Below are 20,871 nucleotides of genomic sequence, written 5' to 3'. Positions count from 1 at the left end.
GCGGGCTATAGTCCATCGGGTTTCAAAGAGTTGGACACAACTGAGCAACTAAGCATGAAACATAATGTTGTATTCAATGAGTTAAGTATCCATAAGTTATTTTGAAATGTACATAGCTGACTATCATTATATAGATGCATTCTATTATTTTCGTTATTAATTCTATGCTGATTTGGGAGTGATTTCTGATATTTTTTCTATTTATTTTGTCATGTAAATTTTGTCATGCTATTTAGTACTCCACAAAATAACACGAGTGAAGTTCATTAAATGTTCGATTCTATGACTTGATGTATTTAATATATCCACCCATTTATTTATTTTAATCCAAGTGTCATTGGCAGCTAAGTTTCTCAGAAATCATTCAATTTTAAACAGTCCATAAGAAGTGGAAATAAAAATAACATTTATAGTGCCTCAAATAGCTACTGGAATATGTCCATCATTCTCTCTGAAAACTGCACCAAAGAATATAGCTTTTCTTCCCAACATCATGTTCAAATCTTTAATCATGTAACTAAAAATCTTCATAGGACCTTCTGCAAGTATTAAGGACACTGTGGAAGTGGATTTCTCTCTTTCTTGCTGAGAGTATGCTTCCCAGAAGGAAAAAAAATTGGATCCAAATATAGGGTATATTTTAGTTCACTCTTTTATAACCTCTGCATGTGTCAAGGGGACTATGCAATACAGTGAGTCACTTCCCTACTACCAAAAGCAGTGATTAAAGTATAAAATGCATTAAGTTCCCAAGTCATCAGAGACTTTTATAGACAGGAATTGATGTTATATATTTTATTGGCTAACTTATAGTATAGGAATAAAATGTGTACATATTTCTCAGGCTGAAACTTGAACAAAGTCATAATAAAATAGTTTTTGATTACTTCTAAGACAATTCTAGAAATATTTATACATAATACGTGTGTGTCTTACAAATATTTTTCTGTAAACTAGCCAGTTTTCTACCAGAAAAATAAAAGTAAATAAAATTACCTTTTCACAAACTTCCTGCTCCCTATCACCTTTCCAGATTAACTCCTCTTGGGCATATAGTTATTGAATATCTCATATAATGGTAAGTAATTTAGTTGAGGCCTGTTCCTCCAGATATTTAAATACAATAGTATCCCATAGCCCTAAAATACATGTTCAGCCTTTTTACCATTACAAAAAGTTTTGTGAATTTGTGTATTTTTATTTTCCTTTACAAAAGCTTTTATTCAAGAAAATGCACAGATTTTAAGTGTTTAGTTCAATGCATTTGATAAAGTCTAGCACATTTCTGTCAAGACAGAAAACTTCTTTGTGTATCTTTGAGTGTCTATGAGGCCCATTCATGTGTTTGCACATCTAAGTAGTGGGTTCCCTGTGCTGTATAGTAGCCCCTTATTAGTTTTATATATGAGTACTCTGTAATGACATATGTGAGAAAAGAATCTAAAAAAGAGTAAAATTATGTATATGTATAACTGATTCACTTTGCTGTAAGCAGAAAGTAAAACTACATTGTAAATCAACTAAATTTCAATGAAAATTTTAGATTTTAAATAAATAGCAGTTTCCCTTTAGTGCTGAGTAGTACTATATTATGTGGGTTTACTACAATGTGCTTATCATGTTCTCTTGTTGATAAGCATTTGATTTGTTTCCAGATTTAGATTAATATGGTTTATGGTGATTATTGGTTAATTTATAGTGATATTTTTGTGTATGTGTGTGCACTTATATGTATATTTCCAACATCAGATAGATATGTTCTATAGTAGCTAAACTATAAGCTACTGATTCATTTCCTTAATGGTGTTTTTCATGAGCACAAATGATAGATTTTAATTTTATTTAATTTATCAACTTTTCCCCTTTTGAATTGTTCTTTTTGTGTTCTCTCTGAAAAATGAAAGCCAATCTCCATGGTCACAAATATATTCCCATATGATTTCTTTTATAAACTTGATGGCTCTATCAGCTTTGCTTAGATCCATAAACCAGCATGAAATAAATAGTTTTTAGAATGAATTAGAGATTAAAATTAGGTTTATTTCTTCCTATGTGAATATCCAGTTAACTCATTACTATTTCACATGGTGCCTAAAAAAAGTTTTAATGATACCTATACAAGCTTAAAGACTTTTGAGCTTGATACTCCTCAAGTAAATAGGTTAGTTTTCAAAATAGATTTTCATATCCTTGGAATCTTTGGTTAACATAATAGTTGTCAAAAAATGAACTGAGTCTCCCAATTCATGTACTGAAGGATATACTCCCAGTAGCTCAGAATATGACTTTATTTGGTGGTAGAATATTTAAAGAGGTGGTTATATAAGGATGAGTCTCTTAGTGTGAGTCCTAGTGGAGTATAATTGGTGTCCTTAGAAGAAAGAGAAACACCAGTAAAGTTTGTGCAGAGAAAAGAGGCCATGTGAGAACACAACAAGGAAGAAGTCATCTATAAGCCAAAGAGAGAGGCCTCAGGAGAAATCAAACTGGCAGACACGTGACCTTGAAATTCTGACTTCCAGAATTATGAGAAAATAAATTTATGTTAAGTCAGCCAGTGTGTGTGGTATTTTTATTATGGCAGCCTTGCCAAAGTGATATAGGGTGTTAGCCAGAAACAAATATTCTGAACATATACAACAATGTAACCTCCCATATTCTTTCCTCATTCATGATAGAATAAAAGGATAAGGAGATAACAGACCAACTCAGAATTTCTGACAACTTCAGGCTCTCTCTTCCATCAGAGAAAAAAAAAAAAAGGAAGTTTTTCCCATTCATCATTACTGGTGTGGGAGATGCTAACAGAAGTGAAGTTAAAATAGCAGAGCAACATAATAAATGTCAGTCTGAATTCTGTTCATATCAAGTTAAACAATAAAAATTACCATTTCCCTGGTGAATATAAACTACTAGGGGGAAAACAGTGCTAGAGTCACCCAAGATCCTCTCTCTGATGGCTTAATTATTCTCAATAGTTGAATGTATTCCATTAATAAAAACAGCTTAGAATGAAGTGAAAGCTTCGATTTAAGCTTCAACTACTGAATCTTATGAATATTTTATTTGATGTAAAATACTCTACTTAAGCAAAAAGGAACTAAAGAGCCTCTTAATGAGAGTGACAGAGGAGAGTGAAAAACCTGGCCTAAAACTCAACAATCAAAAACTAAGATCATGGCTCCTGGTCCCATCACTTCATGGTAAACAGGGAAACAATGGAAACAATGACAGACTGTCTTTTCTTGGGCTCCAAAATCACTGCAGATGGTGATTGCAGCCATGAAACTGAAAAACACTTGCTCTTTGGGAGAAATGCGATGACAAATCTAGCAGCATGTTAAAAAGCAGAGACATTATTTTGCCAACAAAATCCACACAGTCAAAGCTATGGTTTTTCCAGTAGTCATGTATGGATGTGAGAGTTGGGCTATATAGAAAGCTGAGCGTCAAAGAATTGATGCTTCTTAACTATGGTGTTGGAGAAGACTCTTGAGTCCCTTGGACTGCAAGGAGATCAAACCAGTCAATCCTAAAGGAAGTCAACCCTGAATATTCCTTGGAAAGACTGATGCTAAAGCTGAAACTCCAATACTTTGGTTACCTGATGAGAACTGACTTGTTGGAAAAGACACTGATGCTGGGAAAGATTGAAGGCAGGAAGAGAAGGGGACCACAAGAGGATAAAATGGTTGGATGGCATCACTACTTGATGAACATGGGTTTGTGCAAACTCTGGGAGTTGGTGATGGACAGAGAAGCCTGGCGTGCTACAGTCCATGGGGTCACAAAGATTCAGACACAACTGAGTTACTAAACAACAACTATAAGGCAAACAGTAATTCCAAGACTTCTGAAGACACCCTGAACATTAAGATGCTCCTGAAAATCTAATTTTGGATGAAATGAATATAAGCAAAGGCAGATAAACTATCAATTTATTAGACATCAATTTAAAATTGAGTTATTGAACACTTAGAAGTGATATAAAACTGTTTATTACTTAATGATTCTGACTGAATAGTACTCAGACTTTTAGCCATATCAACTCCAGAAAAATTTTAAACTGTTTGGTAATATCTCTTATTTTATTTGTTTTGTAAGTTTTCACTCCAAATCTAAGCAAAGAAATGCTACATAGTGGTAATATTTGGGGGCTTCCCTGGTAGCTCATCTGGTGAAGACTCCACCTACAATGCAGGAGACCCTGGTTCGATTCTTGGGTCAGGACGACCCCCCTGGAGAAGGGATAGGCTACTCACTCCAGTATTCTTGCCTGGAGAATCCTCATGGACAGAGGAACCTGGTGGGCTACAGTCCATGGAATTGTAAAGAATTGGACACCACTGAACGACTAAGCACAGTACAGCACAGTAGTATTTTGACTTTATGATTTCAGAAAAAAGCATGCATATCAGTTTACTCAACACAAAGGTTTTCCTTCAGAGAATGTCTTATGAAACAAAATTAAATTGTACATTTTGTTTGGATGAGTCCAAAACACTTTTCATATTGTATGCACATATAAAATGTGAGAGATGAAGAGAAAGTATGTGCTCTGATTTTGGGCTATTGTGTGTACTTATTTTTTCCATGGCTTTTCCATGACTTTAGTGTTTAGCTTTCATTTTTGCTCTGGAGATTTTTCCTGTAGTAAAACTCTATTTTAAAATGCATTTCAATTCAAAATAACCATCCTCTCAAAAGACTAAAGAACATGGCTCAGAAAAGTTTGAAATAAATATATCAAACTTTACTACTTTTTATTTTATTTACAAACTATTTATTTAGCTTCAAATTACTTGACATATGCTATCTGTAAAAATTGGATATTTTGAGTTAAATTAGAATGTATCATTTTTTCCCATTGAAATTAAGGAAAAAATTATTTTCATTTAATGTTCTTGCACTTAAGGGTAGAATCTTCAGGAATGAATTAAAGTCATTAAGAAGAGATACTGGTTTTAGTGATTCCAAAAAAGATGGGGGAGGGGGGAGTGGAAACAGTGGCAAATTTTATTTTCTTGGGCTCCAAAGTCACTGTGGACAGTGACTGCAGCCATAAAATAAATGGCACTTGCTCCTGGAAGAAAAGCTATGACCAAGCTAGACAGCATATTAAAAAGCAGAGACATGACTTTGACAACACAGGTTCATATAGTCAAAGTTATGGTTTTTCCAGTAGTCATGCATAGATATGAGAGCTGGACTATAAAAAAGGCTGAGCGCCAAAGAACTGATGCTTTCAAACTGTGGTGCTGGAGAAGATTCTTGAAAGTCCTTTGGCCTGCAAGGAGATCAAACCAGTCATTCCTAAAGGAAATCAATCCTGAATATTCATTGGAAGGACTGATGCTGAAGCTGAAGCTCCAATACTTTGGCCACCTGATGTGAAGAGTCGACTCATTGGGAAAGTTCCTGATGCTGGGAAAGCTTGAGGTCAGGAGAAGAAGGCGGTGTCAGAGGCTGAGGTGGACCAGCTTGAGTTTGAGCAGACTCTGGGAGAGAGTAAAGGACATGGAAGCCTGGTGTGCTGCAGTCCGTGGGATCGCAAAGGGTTGAATACGGCTAAACAAAACAACAAAAAGTGATTTTGCTTTTAACATACTTCACGCACGGAGATGGGGTAACTCAAAGCTATGTTTACTAAGCAGGCGAATCCAAAACAGCAGCATGAATATAATGCGTGTGTGCTGCTACTCTTTCTCTGATTTGGCATAGATCGGTGGGGCTAGCGGTGTTACTTGATTTCTAGTGAAGTGGAACTAAGCATCTGAACAGAGAAATCCCTTGTAGAATGATACCTGCATCAAATGTAAAGGCTGCAAGTCTGTATTTTATTGTTCCCCACATTGTCCCAAGATCTCAGTAATTTGGAATGGGATATCCCAGAATTCTTGATTGTGAAAAACAACTCCCACGCAGGAAAAACATACTTCAGTCTTCTTTACCTGATGCTGGAACAGATTGAGGGCAGGAAGAGAAGTGGACGACAGAGGATGAGATGGTTGGATGGCATCACTGACTCAATGGACATGGGTTTGGGTAAACTCCGGGAGTTGGTGATGGACAGGGAGCCCTGGCGTGCTGCGATTCATGGGATCGCAAAGAGTCGGATAGGACTGAGTGACTGAACTGAACTGAACTATATATATGCACTATATAAACAAATTCATACAAATAAGTTTATATATTTAAATATTATTATAGAAATGAGCTAAAAGAAAAATATAATTCCAGATGGTATTTAAATTCTATTTTTTATAAAATGAAGGAAACAGCTAATATCAATTATTCTCACTATATATAGGACATAAACTATCTTAAAACAAATATTTATTTAATCCTTCCTCTTGAACCGAAAGGGGCTTCCCTGGTGGCCAAATGGTAAAGAATCTGCCCATAATGCAGGAGACCTGTGTCAGGAAGATCCCCTGGAGAAGGAAATAGCAACCCAGTCCAGTACTCTTGCCTGGAGAATTCCATGGACAGAGGAGCCTGGTAGGCTACAGTCCATGGGATCAAAAAAGGTCAGACACAACTGAAAAACTAACACTTAGAAAAAGAGAGCAATATTCTGGTGATTTTAATAAATGTTTTTGAATGTGATGTTTTGCAATAACAAGCAGAGCTTGGTGCCTACTTTGAAGGTCATTCCTTTCATTTCATTTAGCTCGAGTGCCCTCAAGTTGTATTTGTCTTATCAACAAAAAGTATTTTTCAGGCTGTTTGGCTTATCTTTACAATGACAAATATTTGGTTTGCTAGTTGGCTACCTATCTACATATCTATTATGTATGCACTGGTTCTCTAAGTTTTATTATGTAAGTATTAGAATAGAAAAAGAAAATAAAAACATATCATAGAAAATATATCAACATATGTCTAAGTAGTTATGCTAATTGAGCATTATTTTTAGTCCTGGGCATCCTGGCAAGATAAAAATGGATATATGATAAATTATCTAATTGTCATGATCTGATAAAAAATAATACACCAATTCTTCAAATGGCATCATTTTTTCTTGGTACTAAATTATCCATCCAATGTATCAATTTAATGGACTATATAATAGTAAATAGAGTTCTTAAGTCATATTATGATGGCTTATTGAAGGGATCTATCAACATGAAATTGAGGTCATAACAAAACAGATTTATTGCTAATAACATACCCACCATGGGGCCAAAGTGTAGTCCTTTGGTTTAAGGAAGGACTTTTGGTTTAAGGAATGGTCTTTTGCAATTGGTTATTCAAATAAAGGTGAACACATTCAATTTTAGAAATAAACTGGACATGTACATATAAATAAACTTCTTGAAGAATTCAGTCAAAAATACTTACAATGATATCCACACTTTAACATTTTTTTTTCTTTCCAGAGAAATTTGCGATCTGTAATCTGCCCGATCTTATTCACTTGTATATAATTCAATTCAGCAAGCATTAATGAAGCAATACTTATTTTCCAGATACTTTGCAAGGGCCTGAGGATACAGAACATTGGGCTCTGCTCATTTTTCTCAGGTATAAAGTTAGGGTTGGTTTGCCCTAAGTGTTGACACTCCTGTAGTAAATGTGTCTCTGCCAAAAGCACAGTTTCAGCACTAAACTCACTGTGGTGGCATATGAACAGGGTAAAATTTTTAAGCATCTTTCTTTTTGCGAAGAAATTTATAGACACCTTCAAATAAAGGACACTGCACTGTATGTTTCTGGTTAATTTCATTCCACATAGGAAGTATAGCCATGGAAATGACAATTTGACCTTTCAAAAGTGCCATTTCCTATAGACTTCACATAGCCCTCCTCTTTCCTTTATGATTCAAATATATACACAATCTATTCAAATAAGCCTTTCTAAACCCAAGTCAAAGTTTCATCAGCATTTTTCCAGTGTTCAGATGCCCAGCCAGATATAGTTTTCATTTTGCCGTCTCAGGAATTACTTGGTCTAAACTGGCTGTTTCTGTGTATCAACATCAGTCATCCTTAATCCCTCAAAGATAACATTGGGAAAAATGAAATGAATTGGAGACTAAAATCACAGCTTCTTTCATATCGCTCTTTTTGAGAATCGGGAGATCAGCTCTGATAATGGATTACTGGACGCCACATGTTCTCACTGGAACATCACAGGTTGGATTCAGCACAATAATACATTTTTTTGATCTGCAAACAGCACCAGCTGAATCCATATTTCTCACGAATGTCCTGCCACAACACTCTGTTCTCTTCATCATGCAGCCAGTGGATTACAATTCCTTTTGAGCACAATTTCCAAGAATTTGTATCTGTCACTTGGAGCTGAGCACCCTGCAGCTTCACCACCATCCTGGGCAATTGGAAGTTGGCTGTATTGTTACCATATCCTGACTTAAGTGCCAAAAAATATCTTTAGCTTTAAGCTAGTTGGCTTCAGTTGACGTGGAGGTACAGCTACCAGCTGTCTTTTGAGAGCTTACCTTAAGCCTCAAACTGGCAGCTTGAACACATCCATTTGTAGAAGGTAATAGGTTGGGTCTTTAGGGCTGGATTAGGTAACATTCCATTATTACGGCTAGGTACGAACAAAATGAAACAATTAGGATTATCCGTTGTCTCAAACTTCATATATTTTTGGTGAGCCAAGGAAGAATTGCCTCCTCCCCAAAATATTTATCTGACCAATTTCTGAAAAAGAAAATTCCAATTAGTAATATCATTTTAGTATAATCATATCAGCTCAAATTCAAACATATCCCAATGTCAACTGTCTCAGGCCATTTAACTTGCCAGATATCTTTGAGAGAAAAGATTTCAATCCACTCCACTGAACTGTTTTTGGCTTATTTATCTATTGACTCATTAATTTAGAAAATATTAAGCATATTAAGAAAAAGTGAATTTAAGAGGCAACTTGAAAGATGAGTCAAACTGGTCTTGGAATTGCAAACAAGCACAGAAGTTTTAGTGTTTCACTTCAAAACCACTGTTAGTGTCTGCTGTATATTCAGTAAGCTGTCAATTCTCTAGAATTTCCTCTGACACTAGAGGAGATAGTTATCTGAAGAATAACAGCAATAGAATAACTCCTACAATAGAAATATGAATAAGAGGTTATTGCTGTGTATAAGGAACTACTTCTGCCTTCATAGGACGTGAAATATTCTTAGAGGAGCCAATATGAATTGAATCACTCATTCATTTATTTTATTTCATTTTCTTTCTTTGGGGTAGAGTTGTTTTACAATATTGTGTTAGATTCTGCCGTACAGCAAAGTGAATCAGCTGAATTCTTCCTTGGATTTCCTTCCCATTTAGGACACCAGGAAACTCTGCACTGACCCTGAGCTACACAGGAAGTTCTCATTCATTATCTGGATTATACATAGTATCAATAATGTAGACATGTCAATTCCAATCTTCCAATTCCTCCCACTCCTTTTTGCCCGCTTTGGTATCCACACTTCTGTTCTCTCCATCTTTGTCTCTATCTCTGCTTTGCAAATAAGATCTATTCATTCATTTTAGGATATGTTTTCTTGATGTATTTTTGTGCCTTCCACTTTCTCTCATAACCTTTGAAGGATGAGCCTTAATCATCTCTGCAGGAAAAGAAAGATTACTTTCCACAGCTCCTTGTGTTCTTATAATCCTTTATCTAACCAAAACTTTCTGAAACCAAATTATGTTGGGAAATAATCCTAAGGATCTAGTAACCAGGAAAGGAGATGAGGGCAGATTTGGGGGTGAGACACACATGTTCCCACAACAGAGATGCTCTACAGTGGAGGGAATATTCTAACCTTTAATAGGGAGGGGAGGGGGCTACTTCTGCATGAACAGATGGGCTAGTGGAATCTGTGAATGCAAAAATTTTAGTATGTCAACCCAGCTCTCTTTATCACATACCTAAGTCATTTTATTTCTCCGTTAGAGTCTTGACTTTACATAGGACAATTGCCTTAGTTCCCTGTTTAACTTTCTTTGGCACTTTGGTACTTTAATCACAAAGTCCTTTAGTTTTCAGCTTTAACTGCTTTCTGGTTGCAATTACAGCTTGCTGTGTTACCAAGGAAGCCTGTCGCTTTCGCATTTAATTTTTAATTGCTCTTTAATCAGTTACCCTTTGCTTATCTTTCCTTGAAGCATCTATTACACTTAGCAACAGCTGCTTGAGTTCACCATCTTTTATGTCAGTTGTTACTTACCCCACATCTCTCAAGGTTACAATACAGTGCCCTTGCCTGTGCATCCTTCTCCACTGATACACCAATCCAGGTCACCATGAGAGAAAGTTTTACAACAGTTTTGCTCCCTTGTACCAGAGTCTTTGTGATCATCTAACGCTAGCCATGGATTCTAGGTGTGAGCTAGAAGATGACTAAGTTCCTGGATTCTATCTTTTATTCCTATGACCATTCCTGGCAGCGATGATTATAAGTCTCAGCAAGCAGAAGCTGAGACTAACATGCAAGAACTGTATCACAGAGGCATGGGAGCTTCAAAGAGAAATGAAATGAAGCAGGATTGGACAGAAGGAAAAGCTGAATTGTGATGTAGCCCAAACAGAGTTTTAGCCAAGCCTATAAAGATCTCCGAAGCTATGATGACCCTTCAGTACTGCCTTCATTGTAGTGAGGAGGTGAGGTTTAATATCCCTGCATCTATCATGATTAATGCAGGTTATCTCTAGGAAGGGGATACAACCTTGGGCAGCACAGCTGACTCTGGTATGGGGCATTTTCTAGAGAGAGCTGTCATCTAGCAGTAGTTAACTACCTCCTTAAGAGCTAAGGGACTAAGTCTTTTAGTCCTAAGAGGAGTCTAGATGACACATCATAAAATTCACTCTGGAAATCTCCCAGTGCATGTAGACACTTTCAGTAAGATAGAGGATAATGGTATGCCAGAAGCTATGGCAGATGGACATAAGAATCTCAAGCAGTGCACCCAGGTCTCTGTGATTTTCAAGTGACTCAGATTAACTAAATCCCCTAGATAACAACCATAGGCACTCTACAAAGAATGTAGGTCTGCAAAGAGCTAAGATCGTTACAAGAACTGTTCGGCACTCAGCAGCACAGAAACTATCACTGCAATGTCTTCTACACTAACTACCTAGAATTAGAAAAATATTCAAAGGCTAAGAGTACACTCCTGTATGAGACTACCCTTAAATCAGACACCAGCCACAAACCCTGGCTCCCAAGGCCACCTTCACTTCTGACCAAGTGTAAATTTGAGAGTTCCCTCAGGTTTTTTAATTGCTACCATGATTCACAGAATTCAGGAAAGTGTTATAAATATAGTTTTGTTACAGCAAAGAGGATTCAAATCAGAACCAGCCAGAGGAAAGACACATAGGCCGAGGTCTCAAAGGATCTCAGATTCAAAGCTTCCAGTGACTTCTTCTAGTCAGGATATTCTAGCCTCCTAGTACATGGATATGTTACAATATATAGAGTGTTTTGCAAGTGAAGGATGCTCTTCTGACTCTGGTGTCCAAAATTTTTACTAGGGTTTCATAACATAGGCATGAGTGATTAGATCATTGCCCACGTGACTGAGTTCAATCTCCTTTCCCTGTGGGTTGAACTGATACCACATGACTCAAAGCCAGAATCCCCCAGTCATATGGTTGGTCTTTCTGATCTGAGCAACTATCCAGAGTCATTATTATTAGCACAGTCTATCTATAATCCCAACACGAGGCAACTCGTGAGCATAAAACCCCCAGTGTGCACGCATGTTCTGTCACTAAGTCATGTCCAACTCTTTTCAACCACATGGACTGTAGCCTGCCAGGCTCCTCTGTCCATGGGATTTCCCAGGCAAAAATACTGGAGCGGGTTGCAGTTTCCTTCTCCAGGGGAACTTCCCAACCCAGGGATCAAACCTGCATCTTCTGGGTCACTTGCTTTGGCAGGTGGATTCTTTACTAATGAGCCACCTGAGAGGCCCATAAACCCACAAAGTCCACCATAAAAAAAGATATTTCTATCGCCCAGGGAACTTTCAATGATTTAAAGCCTACTTCTAAAAAAAATTAAAAAATAAAGGCTACTTCTAAGAACTGGGCTTTCTTGATAGCTCAGTTGGTAAAGAATCTGCCTGCAATACAGGAGACCTGGGTTCAATTCTTGGGTTGGGAAGATTCCCCTGGAGAAGGGAATAGTAATCCACTCCAGTATTCTTGCCTGGAGAATCCCTTGGACATAGAAGCCTGGTGGGCTACAGTCCATGAAGTGGCAAAGAGTCAGACATGACTGAGTGACTAATACTTTCACTTTCTAATAAATGGGGACAAAGGCCAGTAAAACTCTTTATTACAGAGAAACTAGCCACTTCACTGAGCCAAGGAATCCAGAAGACTTCATGACTCCGTCTTCTGAGTCATGCTTTCTTTCACGTTCTGTAAGGCCTCAGTACACTCCTGCATGTAACTATTTATTAGATTGGTTTAAGCCTAGTTATAATGATTTAAAATTCATAGTCTGAAACCAAAATGACGTTTGCATCAACCTAATACTACCTTGGAAGACAGAAACAAAGGGTGAAGGGATGGGTTGAAAGGTGGACAGACTTCAAAAAACTGATTCTTCATGTAAAATACTTTTATACCAGCCCTTGATAGACAGTTGAACTTGTAGTATACATTGAAAAAAACTAATGGCTTTTTTTTAAACTCAAACTTTAAGGTGACTGATATTCAGTGAAATTGAGGCTCTTAGATTAGATCAGTCATAGAAAATAAAGAAGTTAACATTTCATCATCCATTAGAAAGTAACATGAATGTATTTGGGATGATATTTTATATTCATTGATTATATGTCAACCAGAAATCTAGGAGCTGCAAACACAATTAATGAACAAAAATAAAGTTTCCCCTTTTGCTTTTTACATTTTAATGTGAAACATAAGCATGTGCCATAAACAATTACAAAACAAAATTTTGTAATTATTTACAAACAAAAATTTTGTAATAGGAGTGGTAAAGAATCTAAAAGGAACACTTGGGTTAGACATCTAACCCAGCCTTGGAAAGTGTGATCAGAAAGATTTCCAGGAAAAAAAGAGAGAGAGAGAGTTAAGATGAGATTGAAGAAAGAATCAATATTTCATCAGTGAAGGTGGTCTTAGAATTGTAAGCAAACCACAGAGGTTTCAGTGTTTCATTTCAAAGACACTGATCCTGTAGACTCTGATCCAGGCATGAAAAGGGGATCTGAGAACACTTTCCAGATTATTCAGATTTTCCTCACGCATCCAGTCCAAACACACATGACCAAATGGCCTTGTCACTGAGGATAATGCTTTCATGCTTGTGGGTCTTCTACATTATGGCACAAACTTCTTCCCTTTATACCTGTTTATTTAAGATGTTCATGAATTATCAAGATAAAGATTTAGAAAGTATAATACTAAATCTGTGATGAGCATGAAGTCATATAGAATATGATGGAATCAAGATTGCACACAATTTTGAGAGGCTACAGTTATCTAAATGAAATAAAATAATTACCCCCCAGTTCAAAGAAACAGCAGTAGCAGTGAAACTACCACAAGATATAACTTGGCACTGTAAGAGGTAAAAAAAAAAGAGAGAGAGATAAAATTATATGTTAAGGATTTAGTTAATTGTATACTTAGTCAAAGGGCTACCCTGATAGTTCAGTTGCTAAAGAGTCTGCCTACAATGCAGGAGACCCCAGTTCAATACCTGGATTGGGAAGATCCCCCTGAGAAGGTATAAGCTACCCACTCCAGTATTCTGGCCTGGGGAATTCCATGGACTGTATAGTCCATGGGGTCACAAAGAGTCGGACACAAGTGAGCGACTTCACTTAGTAAAGGCACCACGTGCCTGTCAAAACACAAGGGCAATCTCCTATGGTTTGATAATAACAGAATATCTGTCACAAAAGTATGGAGGCTCTTTGTTCTGTTTGGAGTATTAGGTTTGGTTCTGGGTGCTATACTTAATTTACACAAATTGGTTCTACCCTCTGGTTTAAAGAATCAACTACATGAATACAGCTAGCACAAGATATGAAGCACCACATGTTGGGAGATAAAGAGAGAAGTCAAGAATTTTGTCAATAGCATATTCAGTAAAAGTTTATTAGCATAATAAACATGTCACTGGGTACTTACTGTGTGAATCACCATGACTCAGATAGCAGATGCACAGTCTCTTGATCTTAATGGTTCGTATTCCAGAAAATATAAGAAGTTTAGCTTGATTATGGTCTGATAGAGGCAGAAGTATATCAGAACAGAAAACCTATCCATGGAATACTGGGGTCACTATAAAGATGGATGCAATTTGGGGAAACAGCAGTGATTCAAAAACTAGATTAAGCCATGTAAACAGCAATTAGAAAGAAAATTAAGAGTTTGAGTGAGACATAATATCTGTCAGTTCTTAACTCATCACAAAAACCACCTCCCCCTTTTTTTGTTTGTTTGTTTTACCACTTCCCGTTAAAAAGAAAATTAAAACAAACAAAAACCTCTTGATCACTCAAAAGTGAGTTAACTAAATTTATTACAGATATGAAAAACTCTACATTTACAAACTCTTAACAGTATCAAAAGGAGAGGAAAGGAAAGAGAATGTATAGGTTTCGTTCCCTGGATTCCAACGGTTTAATGCAGAATTTTCTTTTTCTTTTTAATTTACTTTTTAATTGAGCGAAAATTGCTTACAATTATATGTTGCTTTCTGTCATACAACAATATGAATCAGTATATATATATATATATATATATACATACATATACTCCCTTCCCCCTTAATGCAGGATATTCAAGGCAAGAAAAATGATTGTGCATTCATGTCAGAGTTCATGATATGATTATTTAAGAAGAGTAGACACAACAGTGCCAGAATCTTGAAACCAATTTTGATGAGACAACTATGAGCCTTATACCCAAACTCTTTCTTCAGGTGAGCAGGCTATTGTCTTAATTAGATAATTATTTGGCTAAATGAGTGAACCCACATAAGTTGGTTGGCAAAGATCTAAAGCAAACTATTTTTTTTTTTTGACTAGTTAACAATTTTGTCTCTTTGAGTAAGAATTTCCTGAGTAAATGGTTAAGTTTCAAATGACTACTTGTTGTTATTTTCCAAGTGAAGCTAGACAATATACCATTACTTACTTTTGTGGTCTTTTCATAAATGCAGAGTGCACTCCACCAAAAATTTGGCATGGACTTTGAAACTGATGACACTGCACATATACCAAAGAGATTAAAAAGGTTTTTTACTTGAATTGAGAGTAGAATTAGGCTCTCAAGCAAGTTCCAAATGGCTTGGGAGGTCAAGGAAAGGAGAGTGACTCAGAGTTTTATTGCAGGGTGCGACTAATGGACATAAATTTGAGCAATCTCTGGGATATAGTGGAGGTCAGAGGAGCCTGGTATTCTGCTGTCCATGGGGTCACAAAGAGTCAGACATGACTTAATGACTGAACAACAATGACTTGAATAGATACTTCTCCAAAGGAGACACACCAATAGTCAACAGGTGTATGAAAAATATCTGATGCCATTAGTTATCAGAGAAATGCAAATCAAAACCACACAGAGATATCATTTCACATCAATCAAATAGCTCTTACCAAATAAATGAAAGATAAACAAGTGTTGGTAAGAATGTGGAGAAATTGCAACCCTTATACTCTATTGATGGGAACACAAAATGGTGCAACCACTATGGAAAACAGTATAGAGATTCCTCAATAAATAAAAATAGGACTACCATATGATCACCAATCCCATTTAGGGATATTTATCAAAAGGAAATGAAATCAGGATCTCAAAAAAAAAAAATATTAGCAATCTTATGTTCATTGCAATATTATTCACAATAGCCATGGTGTGGAAACAGCTTATCTGTCCATTGATAGATAAATGGATAAAGAAAATGACTTATATACACATAATGAAATTCTATTCAGCCTTAATGTAGAAAGTAATTCTCCAGCATAAAATAATGTGGATGAAACAAGAAAACATTATGCTAAGTGAAATATGCTAGCAACAGAAAGACAAATACTACCTGATTTCCCTTACATGAGATATTCAAAATAGTCAAATTCATAGAAGCAAAGATAGCAGTCATGGCTCCCAGGGACTGAAAAGAGGGGAAAACAGGGTGTTACTAATAAATGAGCATAAAATTCCAGTTTTGCGAGAGAAATAAGCTCTAAAGATCTGTCATATACCATTACATTTATAGTCAACAGTACTGTATTGTACACTTAAAAATGTAATAAGAGGGAAAGTCTCATGTTAAGTGTTCTTACCATAACAAAATGCAATTTTAAAAATAAAATCTGAAAGATGCTTTAAAAATGGGGCTTACATGAGGTTCTCACACACACGAAGGGTCTTCCCTGGTTTGAATTTCCCTCCAGCACTGAAGGAGTAGCACCCATGATTTCTCGTCAGCTTGCCCAATTTTGGAGCAAAAGGTTAAAAAGATATCAGCATTCAAGTATTAAAAAAATGGAGTAAGATTCTTCTTCTTTTTTTTTTTTTTTTTACCATGATCTATTTTCAGCCAAAAATGTAACTTGGGAATGTCCAAAAACTTTGTAATGGTTAATCATCACTCATCAAGAATGGTCCAAAATAAGGAGATAGATTTTGTACTAGCAAGGTCACCAAGAAGAACTAAAGTGCAAGAGTTTGAAATTAAACTTAAATTGGGCTCTTTTTTGTGAGACAGTTTTGGAATATATACCGTCAGTTCCATAGTTCATTGCCAACCTCTAACTTTGTAAAAGTTTGGTTAAAAAGCTAATAGACACAAATGTTCTGTGCAGGTTGTTTCAGTGCAGAAACAAAATTTCCACCCTAGATATGTCATGATAACAGGCTCTAGATTTCTGGTTTTCTTTCCTGTTGTGGTGATACTATCTAAAAATCCAGCTGGAGAATAAGCAGATTTATTATGAAGAACTCATACCAATGGAAGACTGTATAACATCACAGTGAAAGAGTACAAACCCAACAGTCTGTTTCATTATGTATCTTAGCCAAAGCATGAGTAAATTATTTTCAGGTATTGGACTCATGTCAAGCAGTGAATGGGAACAGAGAAAATCAATGTTAAGAACATGGATACAGAACAGATTGGTAGTTGCTTGAGGCAACTACCTCAAGTTGGGGAGCGGGTAATGATGAAAGGATCAAAAAAGATAAACTTCCAGCTAGAAAATGAATGTCATGAGGATGTAATGTACAGCAGGTGCTTGTAGTCCACTTGATAAGTCATGTCTGACTCTCTGCTATCCCATGGGCTTCAGCACTCATGTCAGGCTCCCCGGTCCTTCACTATCTCTCAGAGTTTGTACAAATTCATGTTCATTGAATTGGTGATGCTATCTAACCATCTCATCCTCTGTACCCCCTTCTCCTTTTGCTTTGCTGACTATAGTTAATAATATCATATTGCATGTTTGAAAGGGGCTAGGAAAGTAAGTATTGAAAGTTCTCATCACAAGAAAAAACAATTTTTAAATATGTGTTGATGGATGCTAATTGGACTTATTGTGGTGAAGGTTATGAGAGAGAGAAAAAAAAAAGGCTAAGGACCTTGTTATTGTCAAGAGGTATTATGTGTCTGTAAATCACTTACAAATATTAAACAATCAAGTGGGAAAAATATCTAAGAAGATAAATTGCATAGGGGAGCAGATAGATCAAAACATAACAATCTGTAGCTCTGTTTACCTCTTTCTGTGAAACTTGGGCAGAAGCAGTCAGTTATCTTCTTGATTAGATAGTATTATGCTGAAGCTATCTCCTTCTGCAGTCATCTGCTTCTGGAAGATTCCCACACAATCTCAGTTTGAGGTCTCTTCCTAAGACAACCTCAGTAATTTTAAGATGACGCAGCTGTCTACTTAACTGATATGAATCCAAAGATCAACATCCTGAGGTCTACTCCAGACTCAAGGCAGACTTTTTTGGATGTCTCTTACAGGTTGTAAGTTATGAAGTTGCTTAACAGGAAATCCACAAGAGTCTCTGGAATCTATTAGCAATATAATCACATATTAGTCCTGTTTTAAATCAGCATCTGGGACTGGGGGATGATATTCACAAAATTCAGGAGTTTCTGAAAACTGGCTTAAGTTTGAAAGTTCCATTTGTCCTTTCTAAATTATCTGAAGATTGATAGTGATGTGGGCACTGATGTTTTTGAATCAAATACCACCATGTACCAAACTCCTTATTAAGAGCTCTGGTTAAGTGAGCATCACTGTTTTAGGAGAGTATTGAATTCCTCATGCAACTTTTTTTTGTGTCCCTTTATTTATTTATTTATTTTTGTCCCTTTAAAAACAGAAGTTTTTATCTATCTTAACTATAATATATGCATGTATATATATATTGTGTGTGAGTATATACACATATGAGAGAGAGAGAGCATGCATGCACAATTATTTAAAATTCATTTGGAGGTACTCAAAGCTTAAAGGATTTGATTCCATTCTCACATCTTTAAAATTTTGTTAGGATCATGTTTCAGGCACATAGGGCATAAACCACATCCAATCTTGACTATACATTTGAAGTTTCTCTAGAAATATTGTTTTAAGATAAAAGCAAGTTTATATCTGATAATGAGAGAATACTAAGGAGTTTTGTCCGATATGGTACTGAAGCTGAGCAGGACCTGCAGGGGTCTCCCCAGGACAGATGCTCCCTGTTTCCCCTGACTCGCATTTGTAATCGAAAAGCTTCAGCCTCCTAGATCTTCCAGAATGCCAAAGAGCAAATTTAATCTGAGAAGTGAGTGCAGAAACAAAGAAAGACAGTCAAGTAAGACAAAATAATAATGGTTTAGCCATAAAACCAAGTCAAGGACCTTTAGCTCCTTCTCAAGGGCTGTAAATAATGCTCTGAGTTATTCCGTAGGTACTAAATCCTCCTCTAAATCCTCCACCAAGGGGAAGAAGTTAACTGCATGCTGACCACCAGCAGAGACCCCAGACTGACTGGAATCAGAGGTGGATGACTGAGATTCCAGAAATGTCACCCCATTATCTCACCATTAACCAGAGAATTCTGCATGAGTTGATCATACACACTGTGACCTTCCCCCTCCCTTTGTTTTTAAAACCTCTTCCCTGAAACCCATTAGGAAGTTGAAGGTGAGCTGTTTCTAGCTCTCCTTGCTAGGCCCCACATTGGCTGCCATGAAATAAATGCTGTACATACATTGTCAGTAGGTTAGCTTTGGTGTGCGTTGGGTGAGCAGACCCAAGCTGGGTTTGGTAACAGTATGTTAGGCAGCATTATGAGGACAGAAGAGAGTAGAATCTTCTTTTGAGATGTCATATAAAGTCAATTCATGAGGATATGACTACCCTGGGAGTAAGAACAGTTTGCAAGTGCAAGCATACTGAAAAAATTCGCAGATCTTTCATTTATATCCTAAGGTTTATTATACATATTCCTGATTAATAAGAACATTGAAACCTAGAAAAAATTAATGTATAGATAGATATTGTCCTTATCTGTGTGTCCAATTGTGAGTGTATTTTTAACTTGAAAATATATAATTGCTGAAATATATTTATATTAACACATTTTACTTATATATCATAGTCTAAGAAGACTGAACTACTTTCTAAGTTTGCTAGTTTTCATTTTATCCTAAATTTCTTTAAAAAAAAAAAAAAATGGGGAATGACAAACAAACCTAATTATCTCCGATATCCCTTATTTTAAATGGTAAAAGAGCAAATGTTTGTGTCTCTTACTAGCTTTTTCAGGAAATATGAAAAGAACTTAAGATCTTAACAGGAAAGAGTTAAAATGAAAGGTAACTTAATAATTTTATTTGGAATCTGTGGCCTGAGTCAGGTCTTGTCAAAAGAAAAAAGTTAAAAATCTATATCATAAGTATCTAAAGGCAAGGAATAAATAAAAGGTGAAATTTGAAAACACATAGAAATATCAATGATTATTAGAAACATAGCTTTTTTAAAAATTTGGCTAATATAGTTCAAGAATATGCACAAAATACAAGTAGGCAAAATATACTGGATGATAAAACTAGAAAGCTCTGAATATAATTTTTCAGACCTCTATCCCCTTAGAATTAAGTATGTAAAACTATCTGGATAAGTTTAGTTAATGAATAACTGATATTTATGTTAATCTATTTTAATTATTTTCATTATTAAAATACCAGCTGTTTTAAATGAATACATGACTATTTAGGCAATATTCATAATAAATTGATTTGATCAGTAAGGAAATAAAGTTCACAAGCAGTCAACTTCTGACTCGGTCAAGTTCTGAGTCACCAGGGCTTCCGTGGTGGCTCAGATGGTAAGGAATCTGCCTGCAATGCAGACCTGGGTTCAATGCCTGGCTTGGGAAAATCCCCTGGAGAAGGAAATAGCAACCTACTCCAGTATTATCACCTGGAGAATCACACAAACACAGGAGCCTGCAGGCTACAGTCCATGGGGTGGCAAACAGTTGGACACGACTGAGTGACTTCCACTCACTCAGCAGTCAATTTATTTTTGCCAAAAATTAACTAATCAACTGCATCTAGTTATGTACTGAATAAAATACAGTTTAAAGAAAAAGAAATATTTCAGCTCTTAAAGAATTCAAGTCATCAAAATAAAAGAGGCTATCTCCCTTTTAAATTATTTTATTGTGGTAGAAGTCACATAATGTAAAACATACTATTTTAACCATGTTTAACTGTACAGTTTCTGTTGATGGGTGGGGTTGTGTTCACTCCCTGTTGTTTGACCTGAGACCAAACAATGGTGGAGGTAATTAAAATAATGGCAATCTCCTTCAAAGAGTCCCATGCAAGCACTGCCACACTCGGTGCCCCC

The 20,871-nt window shown here is 36.2% G+C and overlaps 1 long non-coding RNA gene across 4 annotated transcripts; it reads right to left on the bottom strand.

Moving 5' to 3' along the window:
- Positions 1–4,748: 4,748 nt before the first annotated feature.
- LOC133050042 (uncharacterized) lies at positions 4,749–17,872 on the bottom strand. Of its 4 annotated transcripts, XR_009691519.1 has the most exons (6): positions 17,732–17,872; positions 16,053–16,127; positions 15,152–15,222; positions 8,466–8,560; positions 7,345–7,487; positions 4,749–5,568 (listed from the first exon to the last, which is right to left on the bottom strand). It is a non-coding gene; the product is annotated as an uncharacterized LOC133050042 (long non-coding RNA). The 4 variants fall into 4 exon arrangements; XR_009691516.1 differs by lacking the exon at positions 7,345–7,487; XR_009691520.1 differs by lacking the exon at positions 7,345–7,487 and having other exon boundaries at positions 16,067–16,127.
- Between the last annotated feature and the right edge of the window lie 2,999 nt (positions 17,873–20,871).

Source organism: Dama dama, chromosome 31 (genome assembly GCF_033118175.1).
Source record: "Dama dama isolate Ldn47 chromosome 31, ASM3311817v1, whole genome shotgun sequence".
NCBI classification, from domain to species: Eukaryota; Metazoa; Chordata; class Mammalia; order Artiodactyla; family Cervidae; genus Dama; species Dama dama.
This window is presented reverse-complemented; position numbering and strand designations above follow the sequence as displayed.